The following is a 20,211-nucleotide window of genomic DNA, read 5'->3' as shown; positions in this document are numbered from 1 at the left end:
ATAGTCTTCCATGATTGCTACCACTCAAAGCATATTTTTAGAACAAATAGCATCCATTGAACACAGAGAAAGATAGGGGCTTAATGTTTCGCCTCCCAACTTATTTATCATATAGATAATTGTCAACAATAATAATTCATGATCAAATATATTTGAATGGCCATATATGCTCAGATCTTTCCATCACATGATGCTTGCCAACTAAAGATTAGGTTGGAATAAGAAGGAATACTACTGACTCTTGCATAAAAGTAAAAGATAGGCCCTTCGCAGAGGGAAGCAGGGATTTGCAGAGATGCCAGAGCTCGAAGCTAAAACAGAGATGAAAATAATTTTGAGAGGTTGCTTTCATTGTCAACATAACGACCAAGAGTTCCCAATATCTTCCATACTAGATACATTATAGGCGGTTCCCACGCAGAAAGGTAAAGTTTTTACTCCCCCTCCACCAACATTCACACTCCACGGCTTGTCCGAAACAACGAGTGCCGTCCAACTATCAACATTCCTGGGGGAGTTTTGTTTAAATTGTTTGCGATTTTGTTTTTGATCTTTTGATCATAGGACTGGGCATCCCAGTTACCAGCCATTTTCTCGTGAATGATGAGCGGAGTCCACTCATCGTGAGAATAACCCACCTAGCATAGAAGGTACTGACAGCCCCTAGTCGCAACATGAGCGATTCGGGCATACAAAATAGATTATTATTTGAAGGTTTAGAGTTTGGCACATGCAAATTTACTTGGAACGGCAGGTAAATACCGCATATAGGTAGATATGGTGGACACTCATGGAAGGAACTTGGTTCAAGGATTTGGATGCACAAGCAGTATTCCCGCTTAGTATAGATATTTTGGCTAGCAAAGGATTCTAAATAGAAAGCACCACATGTTAGAGGATCCATAACAATATAACTTCTATACAAATATACCCAAGCATAACTCATTATGTTGTCTTCCTTGTCCAACTTCAACTAATTTTCTCAGGTTTGAAAATAATTAATGGGGCTCACAATCATAGAAGATGTCCAAGGTAGTATATTTATATGTGAAATCTCTCTTCCTTCAATATTCTTTCATGAATTGTTCAAGTGGCCAATACAATGTTTGCCAACCTTCAATAAATTTACCACCCCATGGGAAAGGCATATGAAACATATATAATTTCAGATTTATGACATTCAAATCATTCAACCATTTACTCATAGGATATAGGTGAAGCACATGAGTAAATGACAAACTACTCCAAAAAGATATAAGTGAAGATCAATGAGTAGTTAAATAATTATGTAGCTATGTGAAGACTCTCTCTCATTTAAGAATTTCAGATCTTGGTATTTTATTCAAACAGCAAGCAAAGCTAAAGAAAATAAAACGACGCTCCAAGCAAAACACATATCATGTGGTGAATAAAAATATAGCTCCAAGTAAAGTTACCGATGAACGAAGACGAAAGAGGGGATGCCATCCGGGGCATCCCCAAGCTTAGGCTCTTGGTTGCCCTTGAATATTACCTTGGGGTGCCTTGGGCATACCCAAGCTTAGGCTCTTGCCACTCCTTATTCCATAGTCCATCGAATCTTTACCCAAAACTTGAAAACTTCACAACACAAAACTTAACAGAAAACTCATAAGCTCCGTTAGCAAAAGAAACAAAACACCAATTCAAGGTACTGTAATGAACTCATTATTTATTTGTATTGGTGTTAAATATACTGTATTCCAACTTCTCTATGGTTTATAAACTATTTTACTAGCCATAGATTCATCACAATAAGCAAACAACACATGAAAAACAGAATCTGTCAAAAACAGAACAGTCTGTAGTAATCTGTAACTAACGCAAACTTCTGGAACTCAAACAATTCTGAAATAAATTGGTGGACCTGAGGAATTTGTATAGTAATCATCTTCAAAAAGAATCAACTAAATATCACTCTCAAGTAAAACGTTTTAGCTAATCTCGTGAGCGCTAAAGTTTCTGTTTTTTACAGCAAGATCATAAAGACTTCACCCAAGTCTTCCCAAAGGTTCTACTTGGAACAAACACTAATTAAAACATAAAACCACATCTAACAAGAGGCTAGATCAAATATTTATTACTAAACAGAACCAAAAAGAAAGAACAAAAATAAAAATTGGGTTGCCTCCCAACAAGCGCTAACGTTTAACGCCCCTAGCTAGGCATGATGATTTCAATGATGCTCGCATAAAAGATAAGAATTGAAACATAAAGAGAGCATAATGAAGAATATGACTAGCACATTTAAGTCTAACCCACTTTCTGTGCCTAGGGATTTTGTGAGAAAACAACTTATGGGAACAATAATCAACTAGCATAGGAAGGCAAAACAAGCATAACTTCAAAACTTTAAGCACATAGAGAGGAAACTTGATATTATTGCAATTCCTACATGCATACATTCCTCCCTCATAATAATTTTCAGTAGCATCATGAATGAATTCAACAATATAACCAGCACCTAAAGCATTCTTTTCATGATCTACAAGCATAGAATTTTTACTACTCTCCACATAAGCAAAATTCTTCTCATTCGGAATAGTGGGAGTTTCATAAGAGACTTGAATACTTTAAATTGTTTCCACATTAAAAGAGTAATGTTCAGAAAAAGGGTAACAATAATCATGACAAATTTTATAAATATAATCATCACTACTTTTTATAGCATAAGTTTCATCACAATAATCATCATAAGTAGCAACTTTGTTCTCATCATAATCGATTGAAACCTCTTCCAAGATAGTGGACTGATCACTAAATAAAGTCATGACCTCTCCAAATCCACTTCAATAAATATTATAAGATTCAACATCCTCCAAAATAGTGGGATCATTACTTCCTAAAGTTGACACTCGTCCACACCCACTTTCATCACTATAATCATCATAGGTAGAAGGCATGCTATCATCATAACAACTTTGCATATCAAAACATGGGAGGCTAAAAATATCATCTTCATCAAACATAGCTTCCCCAAGCTTGTGGCTTTGTATATCATTAGCATCATGGATATTCATAGAATTCATACTAACAACATTGCAATCTTGCTCATCATACAAAGATTTAGTGCCAAACATTCTATAGATTTCTTCTTCTAGCACTTGAGCACAATTTTCCTTTCCATCATACTCACGAAAGATATTAAAAAGATGAAGCATATTAGGAAAACTCAATTCCATTTTTTTGTAGTTTTCTTTTATAGACTAAACTAGTGATAAAACAAGAAACAAAAAGATTCGATTGCAAGATCTAAAGATATACCTTCAAGCACTCACCTCCCTGGCAACGGTGCCAGAAAAGAGCTTAGTTGACGGGGTGTGACTGCCGCTTACCTAGCCTCCCTGGCAACGGCGCCAGAAAAGAGCTTGATGTCTACTATGCAACCTTCTTCTTGTAGACGTTGTTGGGCCTCCAAGTGCAGAGGTTTGTAGGACAGTAGCAAATTTCCCTCAAGTGGATGGCCTAAGGTTTATCAATCCGTGGGAGGCGTAGGATGAAGATGGTCTCTCTCAAGCAACCCTGCAACCAAATAACAAAGAGTCTCTTGTGTCCCCAACACACCCAATACAATGGTAAATTGTATAGGTGCACTAGTTCGGCGAAGAGATGGTGATACAAGTGTAATATGGATGGTAGATATAGGTTTTTGTAATCTGAAAATATAAAAACAGCAAGGTAACTAATGATAAAAGTGAGCACAAACGGTATTGCAATGCGTTGAAACAAGGCCTAGGGTGCATACTTTCACTAGTGCAAGTTCTCTCAACAATAATAACATAATTGGATCATATAACTATCCCTCAACATGCAACAAAGAGTCACTCCAAAGTCACTAATAGAGGAGAACAAATGAAGAGATTATGGTAGGGTACGAAACCACCTCAAAGTTATTCTTTCGGATCGATCTTATTCAAGAGTTTGTACTAGAATAACAACTTAAGACACAAATCAACCAAAACCCTAATGTCACCTAGATACCCCAATGTCACCTCAAGTATCCGTGGGTATGATTATACGATATGCATCACACAATCTAAGATTCATCTATTCAAACCAACACAAAGTACTTCAAAGAGTGTCCCAAAGTTTCTACCGGAGAGTCAAGACGAAAACGTGTGCCAACCCCTATGCATAGGTTCATGGGCGGAACCCGCAAGTTCATCACGAAAACATACATCAAGTGGATCACGTGATATCCCATTGTCACCACAGATACGCACATGCAAGACATACATCAAGTGTTCTCAAATCCTTAAAGACTCAATCCGATAAGATAACTTCAAAGGGAAAACTCAATCCATTAGAAGAGAGTAGAGGGGGAGAAACATCATAAGATCCAACTATAATAGCAAAGCTCGCGATACATCAAGATCGTATCACCTCAAGAACACAAGAGAGAGAGATCAAACACATAGCAATTGGTACATACCCTCAGCCCCGAGGGTGAACTACTCCCTCCTCGTCATGGAGAGCACCAAGATGATGAAGATGGCCACCGGTGAGGGTTCCCCCCTCCGGCAGGGTGCCGGAAAAGGGCCCCAATTGGTTTTTGGTGGCTACAGAGGCTTGCGGCGGCGGAACTCCCGATCTATTTTGTTCCCTGGAGGTTTTAGGGTATATTGGTCTATATAGGAGGAAGAAATACGTCAGGGGAGCCACGAGGGTGGAGGGCGCGCCCGAGGGGGTAGGCGCGCCCCCCTGCCTCGTGCCTTCCTCGTTGATTCCCTGACGTGCACTCCAAGTCCCCTGGATTGCTTCCGTTCCAAAAATAACTTTCTCGAAGGTTTCATTCCGTTTGGACTCCGTTTGATATTCCTTTTCTGCGAAACACTGAAACAAGGGAAAAAACAGAAACTGGCACTGGGCTCTGGGTTAATAAGTTAGTCCCAAAAATAATATAAAAGTGCATAGTAAAGCCCATTAAACATCCAAGATGGATAATATAATAGCATGAATACTTCATAAATTATAGATACATTGGAGACGTATCACTCCTCTCCGCGTGGGCATCAACTGTCGCGTCTTCTCCGGCTCCGCGTCGTCCCCTTCCTAGGCCTCGCCATCGTCCACCGCCTTGGTGCTCTCGACACGGTGTGGTCAATGTGGTCAAGGAACGACTTCCATCGGAAGAGTACTGTACGTGGAGAGGCTGACAACTGGGTCCACGGCCGCAGCAAGGAAGTGCCTCCTTATTACATGCAAAATAATGATTCCTCCACCTGACAGCAGGGACCCACCGGACGGGCCACTGTATTTCGTGAAAAAAACATTTCCCCCCTAACTGTTGGGACCCACCAGCTACATCTTCACACGCAAGGAAGTGCGTCCATATTACGGGCAAAAAATATTATTCTCCCCCTGACAGCTGGGACCCACCATCTATATCTTTGCATGCAAGGAAGTTCCTCCTTACCTCCCTTATAGCTGGGACCCACCCTGTCGAACCGTACGTAGGGTTGTTTGTCTGGTCGCGAATGTGTACATACATACTGGTCGATCGGTCTGTCTGCAGGCTGCAGCGATGAACCATGACCGAGTAAGGAAGGGCACGTGTCGTAGTAGAGGCACGGACGTAGCATGTCACACAGTCCCATCTATAATGTGTACACGTACGTACAACCAGGGTGCAAGAAAGTAAATACGGCCACGTACGTACATACGGGTGGGGTCTCTAACGCCTACTCGCCCGTGTACATGGAGAGGCAGCGAAGAGCAGCGATGGTGTCTTGTTCATCGGCAGCTAACCGGCTGGGTCGGAACAGAGAAACTGCGTCGTGTTCATCGGGAGGCAATGGAATGCATCCTCTTCATCGGGAGCCAACCGGCTTGGACAGAACAGCCGAAACGAGGCCTGGCGTACCGCAGAACGGAGGAAACGACCTTCTGTTCCACCGCCTACGGTCGAAACGGGATCTTGTTCACCGGGAGGGGTCTAGCGTACCGCAAAATGGAGGAAACGGACTTCTCTTTGACCTCCTACGGTCGAAACGAGGTCCTGTTGATCGGGAGGGGTGTGGCGTACCGCAAACCGAAGGAAACGGACTTCTCTTCGACCTCCTACGGTCAAAACGGGGGTCCTGTTTATCGGGAGGGGTGTGTCGTACCATAAAACAGGACTCCATGGGCTACTATTCATCCACCGTCTATTGCCTCGCTCCAGCGTCCACGGGCTACTGTTCATCCACCGTCGACCTCCTCCAGCCTCCACCTGCAACTGTTCATCCACGGGGTCTCCCTCCTGCCTCCACTAGCCACTGTTCATCCACGACCCCTGTTCATCCAGCCTCCACCGGCTACTATTCAACTAGCCTCCACGGGCTACTGTTCATCCAGCCCTCCACCGGCTACTTTTCAACTAGCCCTCCACGGGGTCCTGTTCATCCAGTGGCAATAGCCTCTACTACCACGGGGTCCTGTTCATCCAACCCCCACCGAAAACTGTTCATCCAACCCCCAACAACGCTCACTGTTCATCAAGAGGCAGCAGGTTCGACTGGCTTTAGTTAGCAGCAGTAGCGAAGGAATCGCTCGATCGGGTACAGTTAACAGCGTGGGATCAATTGATCCCTCGGGTTCAGTAACACGTAACCAGTGCAATCACTCAGGTTCAGTAGGCGAACGCCTCGCTCGGGTTCCGTTAGAGCCCAACGCCTCGTACCCACGCGCGTACGTGTACGAGAGAAACGCGCAATCCCTCCGTGCATCGCTCGGCCCCGACCACCCACCGTAACTGGGAACTCCCCGATATTTTCCTCGTCCTCGCTTCTACTACGGTTTTTTCTGTCATGGACGGCCCAAAGAATGTCATGCAACTGCGTCTCCGGCCCGCCCAGGACGAAAAGCCCATTTTCTGTCATGATTTTTTGTCATAGAAGTAGGAGCCCACCACATCTATGATGATACCTGCTTTTGTCAGAATTATCGTCATAGAAGTGTCATAAGCATGACAGAAAAAATCGTTCGGGCCAAAATGTCACGGATGTGTCTTTTTTTTGTAGTGCATCCTGATATGCACTTGATATATGTGGATGAAATTTGTGGATTATCTAAGCTTGCAGGTTTACCCGAAGATGAAGCTAAGAAGAAGGTTTTCCCTTTATCTTTGAAGGTAAAAGCATTGGCATGGTATAGGCTATGCGATGATATTGGATCTTGGAATTGGAATCGATTGAAATTCGAGTTCCACCAAAAAAATATCCTATGCATCTAGTTCATCGTGATCGGAATTATATTTATATATATATATATATATAATTTTTTGCCGCATGAAGGAGAAAGTATCTCTCTAGCTTGGGGAGGCTTAAGTCAATGTTATATTCATGCCCCAATCATGAGCTCTCGAGAGAAATTATCATTCAGAATTTTTATGCTCGGCTTTCTCATGATGATCGATCCATGCTCGATACTTCTTGTACTGGTTCCTTTATGAAGAAAACTATTGAATTCCGGTGGGATCTTTTAGAAAGAATTAAACGCAACTCTGAATATTGGGAACTTGATGAAGGTAAAGAGTCAGGTATTAAGCTTAAGTATGATTGTGTCAAATCTTTTATGAATACCGATGCTTTTCAAAAGTTTAGAACTAAATATGGACTTGACTCTGAGAGAGTAGCCTCCATTTGTGAATCATTTGCTACTCATGTTGATCTCCCTAAGGAGAAGTGGTTTAAATATCACCCACCTATTAAAGAAGAAATTAAAGAACCGATAATAGCTAAAGATGAAACTATTATTTATAATGTTGATCCAGTTGTTCCTACTGCTTATACTGAAAAACCACCTTTCCCTGTTAGGATAAATGAACATGCTAAAGTTTCATCTGTGGTCAACAAAAGTTATATTAGAACTTCCAAACCTGTTGAACGAATCAAAGTAGAACCTAGTGTTGCTATGGTTAAAGATCTCCTGGTTGAAAATATGGATGGGCATGTTATTTACTTTTGCAATGAAGTTGCTAGAATTGATAAACCAGATGAAAAGGATAAACATAGACTTGTTGTTGGCATGCCTGTTGTCTCAGTTAAAATAGGAGATCACTGTTATCATGGTTTACGTGACATAGGTGCTAGCGTGAGTGCTATTCCTTTTACATTACATCAAGAAATTATGAATGAGATAGCACCCGCTGAAATAGAAGACATAGATGTTACTATTAAACTTGCCTATAGAGATACCATCACACCACTTGGGATCGTTAGAGATGTTGAAGTCTTGTGTGGGAAAATAAAATATCCTATTGATTTTCTTGTTCTTGGTTCCCCACAAGATGACTTTGTCCCATTATTTTTGGTAGACCTTTCTTGAACACCATTAAAGCTAAAATACATTGTGAGAAACAAACTGTCGGTGTAAATTTTGGTGATGAGTCTCATGAATTTAAGTTTTCTAAGTTTAGTAGGAAGCATCATAAGAAAGAATTGCCTACTAAGGATGAAATAATTGGTCTTGCTTCTATTGCCGTACCTCCTACTGATCCACTAGAACAATTTTTGCTAGACCATGAGAATAATATGCATATGCATGAAAGAAATGAAACAGATAAGATTTTCTTTGAACAAAGTCCTCTGCTTAAACACAATTTGCCTATTGAAATTCTAGGAGGTCTTCCTCCACCTAAAGGTGATCCTGTGTTTGAATTAAAACAATTGCGAGACACTTTGAAATATGCTTATCTTGATGCGAAAAAGATATATCATGTTATTATCACTTCTAACCTTTTAGAACATGAGAAGAAAGATTATTGAAGGTTCTGAACAAGCACCGAGCTGCTATTGGATATACTCTTGATGATTTAAAGGGCATTAGTCCCACTCTCTGTCAGCACAAAATTAATATGGAACCTGATGCTAAACCCATTGTTGATCACCAATGACGGTTGAATCCTAAAATGAAAGAAGTGGTAAGAACTGAAATATTGAAGCTTCTAGAAGCAGGTATTATCTATCCCATACCTGATAGTAGATGGGTAAGCCCTGTTCATTGTATCCCTAAGAAGGTAGGTATTACTATTGTTCCTAATGATAAGAATGAACTCATTCCACAAAGAATTGTTACTGGCTATAGAATGGTTTATTATTTTAGAAAATTAAATAAAGCAACCAGAAAAGACCATTACCCTCTGCCTTTTATTGATCAAATGCTATAAAGACTATCTAAGCACATGCATTTTTGTTTGCTTGATGGATACTCTAGTTTTTCTCAAATAGTTGCCTCACAACCTGATCAAGAGAAAACCACCTTTACTTGCCCTTTTGGAACTTATGCTTATAGACATATGCCCTTTGGTTTATGTAATGCACCTGCTACCTTTCAAAGATGTATGACTGCTATATTCTCTGATTTTTGTGAAAAGATTGTTGAGGTTTTCATGGATGATTTTTCCGTTTACGGAACTTTTTTTGATGATTGCTTAAGCAACCTTGATCGAGTTTTGTAGAGATGCGAGCAAACTAATCTTGTCTTGAACTGGGAGAAGTGCCACTTTATGGTTAATGAAGGTATTGTCTTGGGACATAAAATTTCTGAACGAGGTATTGAGGTGGATAAAGCTAAAGTTGATGCAATTGAGAAAATGCCATGTCCTAAAGATATCAAAGGTATTCGTAGTTTCCTCGATCATGCTAGTTTCTATAGGAGATTTATTAAAGACTTCTCTAAAATTTCTAGGCTCTTACGAATCTTTTGCAAAAGGATGTTCCATTTGTTTTTGATGATGATTGTGTAGAAGCCTTTGAAACACTTAAGAAAGCCTTAATTTCTGCACCTATTGTTCCACCACTTGATTGGAACTTACATTTTGAAATTATGTGTGATGCTAGTGATTATGCTGTTGGTGCTGTCCTAGGACAAAGAGTTGATAAGAAATTAAATGGCACCCATTATGCTAGTAAAACTCTAGACAGTGCCCAACGCAATTATGCTACTACTGAGAAAGAATTTTTAGCAGTTGTTTTTGCCTGTGATAAATTTAGATCCTACATTGTGGATTCTAAAGTAATTGTTCACACTGATCATGCTGCTATAAAATATCTTATGGAAAAGAAAGATGCTAAACCTAGACTCATTAGGTGGGTTCTCTTGCTGCAAGAATTTGACTTACATATCACTGATACAAAGGGAGCTGAGAACCCCGTGGCTGATAACTTGTCTAGGTTAGAAAATATTCTTGATGCCCCACAACCTATTAATGATAGTTTTCCTGATGAGAAATTAGCTGCAATAAATGTTTCTCATAACACTCTTTGGTATGCTGATTATGCTAATTACATTGTTGCTAAATATATGCCACCTAGCTTCACATACCAACAAAAGAAAAAATTCTTCTATGATTTAAGACATTACTTTTGGGCTGATTCACATCTTTATAAAGAAGGAGTAGATGGTAAAATTAGACGTTGTGTACCTGAGCATGAACAGGGACAAATCCTATGAAAATCTCACTCCGAAGCTTATGGGGGCATCATGCGGGAGACAGAACTGCTCACAAGGTATTGCAATCTAGTTTTATTGGCCTACTCGATCTCTTCAAGGATGCTCGTAAGTTTGTTTTATCTTGTGATGAATGTCAAAGAGTTGGAAATATTGGTTAGCGTCAAGAAATGCCTATGAATTATTCACTTGTTGTTGAACCATTTGATGTTTGGGGATTTGATTACATGGGACCTTTTCCTTCCTCTAATGAGTTACACATATTTTGGTTGATGTTGATTATGTTACTAAGTGGGTAGAAGATATTCCAACTAGTAGTGCTGATCACAACACAAATGCTTAAGGAAGTTATTTTCCCAAGGTTTGGAGTCCCTAGATATTTAATGACTGATGGTGGTTCACATTTTATTCATGGTGCTTTCCGTAAAATGCTTGCTAAGTATGATGTTAACCATAGAATTGCATCACCCTATCATCCTCGGTCTAGTGATCAAGTCGAGGTTAGCAATAGAGAAATAAAATTAATTTTACAAAAGACTGTCAATAGGTCCCGAAAGAATTGGTCTAAGAAATTAGATGATGCACTTTGGGCTTATAGAACAACATATAAAAATCCTATGGGTATGTCTCTTATAAAATGGTTTATGGAAAGGCTTGTCATTTGCCTCTTGAGTTAGGACATAAAGCATATTGGGCAATTAAAGAACTCAATAATGACTTCAAAATTGCCAGTGAAAAGAGGTTATTTGATATTTGCTATCTTGATGAATGGAGAACCAAAGCTTATGAAAATGCCAAGTTATTTAAAGAAAAAGTTAAAAGATGGCATAATAAAAGAATCCAAAAGCGTGAGTTTAAGGTTGGAGAATATGTTCTTTTGTACAACTCTCATTTCAGATTCTTTGCAGGAAAACTCCTCTCAAAATGGGAAGGACCCTATGTTATTGAGGAGGTTTACCGATCTGGAGCTATCAAAATAAATAATGCCAAAGGTACAAACCCGAAGGTCGTCAATGGGCAAAGAATAAAACATTATATCTCAGGTATGCCCATTAATGTTGAAAGCAATATTATCCAAACTATGACACCGGAGGAACACATAAAGGAAACCTTTCGGAACACTCCAGAATAACCCAAAAAGAGGAGGCACGTGATACGGTAAGTAAACGGACTCTGAAAAATCCAAAAAAATATTTGCTGTCAGTTTTGGAATATATCAAAAATTAGGAAAATAAGAAACAACCAGGAAGGTCACCCTGGTGGGCACAAGACACCAGGCAGGCGCGCCCAGGTGGGTTGTGCCCACCTCGGGTACCTTCCAGACTCCATTTTTCTTCCGTTTGCTTATTTCCCAAGATAAAAAATCTTGATATACCCCCCCCCCCCCGATCAAACCTATTGACCGCCGTATGGTGGAGAAATCTTCTGTTCTCTTTTCCTTGCTATTTTCTGATAGATCCAATTCATCATGGCCGCTTCGAGCTCCTCCAAGGACAAATTCTCTGAGAACATCATCAACCCATATTTGCGGGAGGTGATGCAGCACCCTCAAGCTATCCAAATGCGTGAGGGGGTGCTCCACATCCGCGATGCGCAAGGCCCCAAGGGGACAGGATCCGTGGAGCTCGGCTTGAAGCTATGGAGTAGGAAGTCTTCCGATGTAAGAGGATGGTGGAACGTGGACTCAATGCCAATCACGTCATGATTGCGGATTACACCCGTGATCTCAAGGTGGATGGCAAGTCCATGAAGGACATCGTCTTCACCTTCAATGAGCAAATCAACTTCCTCCAAAGCCAGATCTATGATCTCCAAAACCAAGTCTTTGAATATGAGGCAAGGTTTAAAGGTATGAGTTTGGCTACCAGTTGCAGGACCCGTGAGACTCACTCCTCCTCTTATGATGGTGAGCCTCTGCCATGGAAACCCGAGGAAAAGATTGCCTCCACTTCATCACCACCACCTCATTCTTCATCACCAAAGGAAACTTGAGTATCGGGTATGGGCACTCCCCTTGGCTTTTGCCAAGCTTGGGGAAGGTGCCCCGGTATCGTATCACCTCCACTATCTTTTGCCTTTACTTATCTTAGTTCGATCCATATTTATCTTTTGCTTTAGATGAATAAAAGTTTAATTCGATCCTTTCTGTTTGAGAGCTTGCTTAGTGATCTATCTTTGTAATCGTGTGCGAGATATGTGATAAAGCTTAGTTTGAGTTTTGCTTTCTTTACTTTCATGTTCAATAAAAAGAAAGGAAATAAATGAAAAAGATCATATGTTAATCCTATGGTAGGTAATGACATCACATAAGGAAGAGTATAAGTAGAAAATTTTATTGGAGATTTACAAACATAGAATTGGTCAATGATGCAATTCATGAAAGAATTAATAAGGGAAGAGAAGATTCACATGCAAATACACTATCTTGGACATCTTTTGTGATTGTGAGCCCCCATCAAAATATTGTATGCCAAAATTGTTGACATTGGATAAGGAAGACAACGTAATGATTTATGTTTGTTCATATTCACATAGAAGTTATATTGTCATAGATCCTTTAACATGTGGTGTTTGCCCCCCTATCTTTGCTAGCCAAAAGTTCCGCACTAAGTAGAGATACTACTTGTCCATCCAAAAACCCTTAAACCCAAATCTTGTTTTGTGAGTCCACCATACCTACCTATGGATTGAGTATGATCCTCCAGGTAAGTTGTCATTGGAGCAATAAGGCAATAAAAATTCCTTCTAAAAATGTTGGATCATTTAGTGTAAGAGAAAATGAGCGTTGTACGAACTTGTGATGGCAAAGAATAAAAGCGACAGACTGCATAATAAAGGTTGCTATCATAAGGGGCAATATAACATGACATTCTTTTGCACTAAGAGATTGAGCATACAAACAAAAAGCGCAAGGCAACCTCTGCTTTCCTCTGCGAAGGGCCTATCTTTTACTTATATGTATTTAATTTTATGCAAGAGTCAAATTTTTTCCCTCTATTCCTTTTTATTTTCTCTTTTGGCAAGCATCATGTGGTGAGGAAAGATCTAGGCACATATATCTAGCTGGATATGGGTGGCATGAGTTATTATTGTTGACATCACCCTTGAGGTGAATACGTTGGGAGGCGAAACTATAAGCCCCTATCTTTCTATGTGTCCGATTGAAACGTTTTATTCATGTGTATGCGGTGAGTGTTAGCAATCATAGAAGACTATATGATGGTTGAGTATGTGGACTTGCCAAAAAGGCTCCGATACATGACCCTTCCTGAAAAGATGATGAATTGTAGTTGCAAAGTTGACTGAGAACATAGTTTGTTGGTTTTCAATAGAGTTTACGCTTTATATTTCGGTGTTGTGATGAATTGTTACTTATTTATGAGAAGTCTATGATGAAATTTTTTATGATAAAAGTTCTATGATAAAGTCTTATGTTAATTGTTGTTATTATAATAATATACATGATGCTTTTATGTCCGTATTTTGTTTTTATCGACACCTCTCTCTCTCTCTCTAGCATGTGGACATGTTTCTCGATTTCGGTTTTCGCTTGAGGACAAGCGAGGTCCAAGCTTGGGGGAGTTGATACGCCATTTTGCATCATGTTTTCCTACTGTTATGTGTATTGTTTTTATGTATAATAATGCCTTTTGGAGTAATTCTAATGCCTTTTCTCTCGTGGTATGCAAGGTACACACAAAGAGGGAGAATACCGGCAACTAGAATTCTGGACCTGAAAAATCTACGTCAACCTACCTATTCTGCACAACTCCAAATGAGCTGAAACTTCACGGAGATTTTTTATGGAATATATAAGAAATATTGGAGCAAATAAGTAAAAGAGGGGACCCACCAGGTGGATACAACCCACCTGGGCATGCCAGGGAGCCCAGGCGCACCCTGGTGGGTTGTGCCCTCCTCAGCCAACCTCCGGTGCCCCTCTTCTGGTATATAAATCATTTTTACCTAGAAAAAATAAGGGGGGGACTTTCAGGACGAAGTGCCGCCGTCTCAAGGCGAAATTTAGGCAGGAGCACCTTTGCCCTCCGTCGGAGCGATTCCACCGGGGGAACTTCCCTCCCGAAGGGGGAAATCATCGTCATCATCATCACCAACAACTCTCCCATCTTGGGGAGGGCAATCTCCATCAACATCTTCAACAGCACCATATCCTCTCAAACCCTAGTTCATCTCTTGTGTTCAATCTTTGTACCAGAACTATAGATTGGTGCTTGTGGGTGACTAGTAGTGTTGATTACATCTTGTAGTTGATTACTATATGGTTTTTTTGGTGGAAGATTATATGTTCGGACCCATTATGCTATTTAATACCCCTCTGATCTTGAGCATGATTATCATTTGTGAGTAGTTACTTTTGTTCTTGAGGTCACGGGAGAAATCTTGTTGCAGGTAATCATGTGAACTTGACATGTGTTCAATATTTTGATGGTATGTATGTTGTGATTCCCTTAGTGGTGTCATGTGAACGTAGACTACATGACACTTCACCATATTTGGGCCTAAGGGAATGCATTATGGAGTAGCAATTAGATGATGGGTTGCGAGCGTGACAGAAGCTTAAACCCCAGTTTATGCGCTATTCCGTAAGGGACCGATTGGATCCAAAAGTTTAATGTTATGGTTAGAATTTATTCTTAATACTTTTCTCGTAGTTGCGGATGCTTGCGGGAGGGTTAATCATAAGTAGGAGGTTTGTTCCAGTAAGAACAGCACCTAAGCATCGGTCCACCCACATATCAAATTATCAATGTAGCGAACACAAATCAAACCAACATGATGAAAGTGACTAGATGAAATTTCCGTGTACCCTCAAGAACGCTTTGCTTATCATAAGAGACTGTTTTGGCCTGTCCTTTGCCTCAAAAGGATTGGGCTACCTTGCTGCACTTTTGTTACCGTTACCGTTACTTGCTCGTTACAAATTATCTTGCTATCAAACTACTCATTACTTATAATTTCAGTGCTTGCAGAGAATACCTTGTTGAAAACCACTTTTCATTTCCTTCTGCTCCTCGATGGGTTCGACACTCTTACTTATCGAAAGGACTATGATTGATCCCATATACTTGTGGGTCATCAGGAATCCCCACGGAGGTTGCTTCAATCTCTCGGGACACCTCCCTCCACACGCCCTTCATTCCTTCCCTCCTCATTGCTCGCCTTCACCAGTGCCGGTGGATCTCTTCGTGCACGCGCTCGGCTATGCGCCTGTGCCGGAGTAGACGCTTCAGCACTCGCACCCCGGCTATGTTGAGGAGATTAAATTGATGGATCAATTGGGCAGGAGGTGGAAGGATGCATGCGGCGACAGGGATGGATTTGCCCGTGATGGGGATGTGTTGTGGGTCCGGCGCCAACCGGTCACATCGCGGCTTGACGTTCCCGACGGTTGCCCATGGCACACATGTTGCCTGCGACTCCGTCGGGCTCCTGGACCACCTCAACAGCGGAACGACTCCACCTCAATGTACGCCTCGTCCTCCTCCCACTCTGCTTGTTTGCTTCGTTTCAATTCCCATCTCTGTGAGCGTGCGTGGGTTGGGGCAGCAAGCCAGCAACTGGAGTAATTTGGATAGCAGCAAGTGCGTCAATCAATTCTGGTGGGATGAGCTGGAAAGGGAGGCCTGCATCCGCAAGGCCAGTAGGAGGCCATGCTTAGGAGGGACCGGAGGTCTGCGCCACGACGCGAGTAGGTACGACTGCAAGGAGTAAATTAAGTAAGTAATCCGTGGTTTCTTTCACCTATTTTATACCCATTACAAACTTCTGTTTTGACTTTCGAGCAACATCTTTTACCTGATTATCGTTGAATCAGTTGTAGGACTGAATATCGATGTGATCCCACTGTTTAGTAGTAAACCAGATCACTTAATATCCATTGTTCACTCTAAGTGATTCTCACATCAAAACACCGAGTTTGCAACTATAGAAACTATAGTAGAAGATTAAGGTGTCGGGGAATTTCTTCAAAACTACGGGCCTTTGAATTAGGTATAGAATAATAATTTGCATGTCATCTCTCCATTATATTCAGTGTTAGGTTTGACAGCCTAAAATCTTTATATGTTAATCCACTTGACAAAATAGATTGTCATCGGTTCTGTTAACCTGAGATGGCTCAACATGGTCCAAGATCAGTTTGTCGTGCATGCTTGACTTTTTTGACCTTCTATTATTCAACACAATTGATCCTAGGCAATTAGCATAATTTAAACGGTAAAATAATGCATTTCATTAACTTGTGATGGCCGGGAAAATAATGCATTTTGATAACTTGTGATAATAATCGGTAAAATAACATGTTTTTCTTACTCATTAAAGGCGATGCATGTGGAGTGCACACAATCAGTGAATAACCTCGGTCGGGCAACCTAAACGGAAAGTAAGAGACCCAAAGTTTTTAGGAAATGACTTCAACTCATTCGTATGAAAACATGTTCAGAAGATAAAAGCATTTGAACACATCTAGCCATAAATTCCTTCATTTATTTACTCAATCTAGCTTCTAGACCATGTTCTCTTCTGTTTCTCCATTGTATTGACCACATGATATAAGAAACAAAATATTTTTTGAACTACAAAGCTTGCACAACAATTTGTCAAATAGATAGTTAACTCACATAGAGTGTCTCTTTAGAAGTTTAGATACATGCCTTCCATTATCTAAAAAAACAATGCTTATCTCAGTCGAACCAATAACTTGGTGATGTGAAGCAATGCATGAAACAACATGATTTTAGAATAGGGAAACACAATTTTATGGCATGCTAGCAACTCCTCCCCTCAACACCACATGTGCATACTGTAGTATCCAGCATGTAGTAGTGCTGATTGTGTTTGTTCCTGGAAGGGAAATCAATCCAATTTGAGAAAGCATACATGCATCCGAGATCAACATAGTTTGTCTCATACTAATTGACCCTAGAGACCTCATAGTGCAGAATAAATCACCAAAATTTACAATGCACAGCCATTCACAAAAAGAACCAAGATCCAATCTAACGGTATCTAACAACCAGCAGAACATGAGGGGAATAAGAAGGGAGGTCAAGCGCAGGTTTACCTTGGGTGATGGAGGATCCAAGGCATGCCACATATGAGGTTAGTTTGCTATAACATTAGTTTATGGAGGGAGAAACATTGTGTAGTTGTTAGTTATTTCACAAGAACTCCTTGCATATTAAATCAAGATAAGATTTGCCGGTTCGAACATCTTTACCGAGTACTGTGGAGTCTCGTAGGTAGTTGCTTCACACCAAATAATTTGAAAGAGCTATGGAACCCTTTTACCTTTTTATAAGCAAAGCAACATAAGGTGCTTTGACTGCTTATATATCGAAAGTATGACAATACTTTCAGGAGAGGATTTGTCGAGAGAGTGGCTCACCCCTACATAGGACTCCCCTTTACTCGAGATCTTCAATATTAAAGGTTCTTAGAAACTCATGAACCTCAGGGTCCTCTGCCCAGATTTTTCCATGGTTATTAGTTTGTTAGACTACACTCAGAAGTGACAACCCAAAACAAATTGCATGTACCTTCAAACTTTATGTAGAACTGGTGGCTTCTCCTTTGTGAGGGCCCTCCACAGGAAAAACTTCAAGATATATAAAGTTGCATCACAAAATCTTATTCATTGCTTTGTTCTTTCAGAACCTACGACATGTACACACTGTACACCAGTAATCAGACAATTAAAAATATATTAGTATATGCTGCACAGTGACGGCTTAAGTACCATCCGAAACAAATGGGTTGGTTTATTTCATGAAACTACACGCCCGTGCATTGCTACGGGATAACAGGTGATCTATTTCATGAATACATGGAATGTGATACACCATTACTTTCCAATTGCATTGCCATATACTGATGTCTTCTTCCTTCTATTTCTTCAGTTTCAACAATTTCGTTGCAAAAATCGAGCCACATTCCTAAGTTTCTTGCTAGTCTTTGCATCTAAAAACCTCCCCAGGTTATGTGATTTTCCTCTATTAGCCGTTACTATTATATAAACACTTGTGTGAAGTCAATGCATCAGATTCATCTACACCAAGTGCTTTTCTACTATCACTATATACAACATAGTGAAATTTTTCTGAATCTTAGTACCCCACTAAGATGCAACCTGCACCAGAGCATTATGCACTGGAGCTTGGAAAAAAGTGCACAAACACATATGCACCAACAACGGCAAGAAAAGCACATGCTGACGCAAAGCAGCTGCAGCGGCACAACACACACACACACGCGCGCGCGCGTGCGCACAGCTATGGCAGCAAGCACATCAAACACACAAAAACACCTCAGCAAGCAGGCAGACGTACTTGTTGGGGAACGTTGCATGGGAAACAAAAAAATTCCTACGCTCGCCAAGATCAATCTAGGAGATGAACATCTACGAGAGGAGAGATTGGATATACATACCCTTGTAGATCACTAAGCTAAAGCGTTAAGAAACACGTTGATGTAGTCGAACGTCTTCGCGATTCAATCACGATCCGTCCACGAACTCCCAATCAAGTGTCGAACGGATGACACCTCCGAGTTTAGCACACGTGCAGCTCGGTGGCGTCTTCTCCTTCTTGATCCAGCAAGCAAGAGAGAGGGGGTAGATGAGATCGGGACCATCACGACGGTATGGTGGTGGTGGTGGCAGCGGAATTCCGGCAGGGCTTCGCCAAGCGCGTATCGGTGAAACATGGGAGGAGTTGGGAGAGATAACAGGCAAGGGAGGGGGCTGGTGGCTTGCCCTAGGCCCTAGGGTCTGCCAAAGGGGGAGGAAGGAAATCCCACCTTTCCTTCCCCACCGATCGTTATCCCCCTTTTTAGGGATCCTGATCTTATCCCCTTGGGATATGATACTATTCCTTTTAAGGGAGGATTTTGGTGCGCCTAGACCAGGGTTGTGGGGACTTTCCCCACTACCCACGTTCATGTGGGTCCCCCATGCAGGTGGGCCCCACTCCGGAACCTTCTAGAACCTTCCCGTACAATATCGAAAAAAACTCGAACTTTTTCCAGAACCCCGATAACAACTTTCCATATATGAATCTTTACCTCCGGACTATTCTGGAGCTCCTCCTGATGTCCCGGATCCCATCCGGGACTCCGAACAACCTTCGTACTTTCCGCTATTAATATCTCAATACTAACCTAGCACTACCGAACGTTAAGCGTGCGACCCTACGAGTTCGAGAATCATGTACACACGACCGAGACTCTTCTCCGATCAATAACAAACGTTGATGCCCACATTGATTCCTACATATTCCTCGAAGATCTTTATCGGTTAAACCATGATGTCAAGGATCCAGCTAATCCTGTATGCAGTACCCTTTGTCCATCGGTATGTTACTTGCCCGAGATTTGATCGTCGATATCTCCATACCTAGTTCAATCTCGTCACCGGCAAGTCTCTTTAATCGTTCCATAATACAAGATCTCGTGGCTAAATCTTTAGTCAAATTGCTTGCAAGATCATTGTGATGTTGTATTACAAAGTGGGCCCCGAGATACCTCTCCGTCATACAGAGTGACAAATCCTGGTCCTGATCCATGCCAACCCAACAGACACCCTCAGAGATACCTGTAGAGCATCTTTATAGTCACCCAGTTACGTTGCGACATCTGGTACACACAAGGTACTCCTCCGATGTCAGTGAGTTGCATGATCTCATGGTCATAGGAACAGATACTTGACATCCAGAAAACGATAGCAATAAACTTGATACGATCATA

This window comes from Triticum aestivum, chromosome 7D (genome assembly GCF_018294505.1).
Source record: "Triticum aestivum cultivar Chinese Spring chromosome 7D, IWGSC CS RefSeq v2.1, whole genome shotgun sequence".
NCBI classification, from domain to species: Eukaryota; Viridiplantae; Streptophyta; class Magnoliopsida; order Poales; family Poaceae; genus Triticum; species Triticum aestivum.
The sequence above is the reverse complement of the archived record's forward strand: the minus strand, read 5'-3'. Positions refer to the sequence as shown.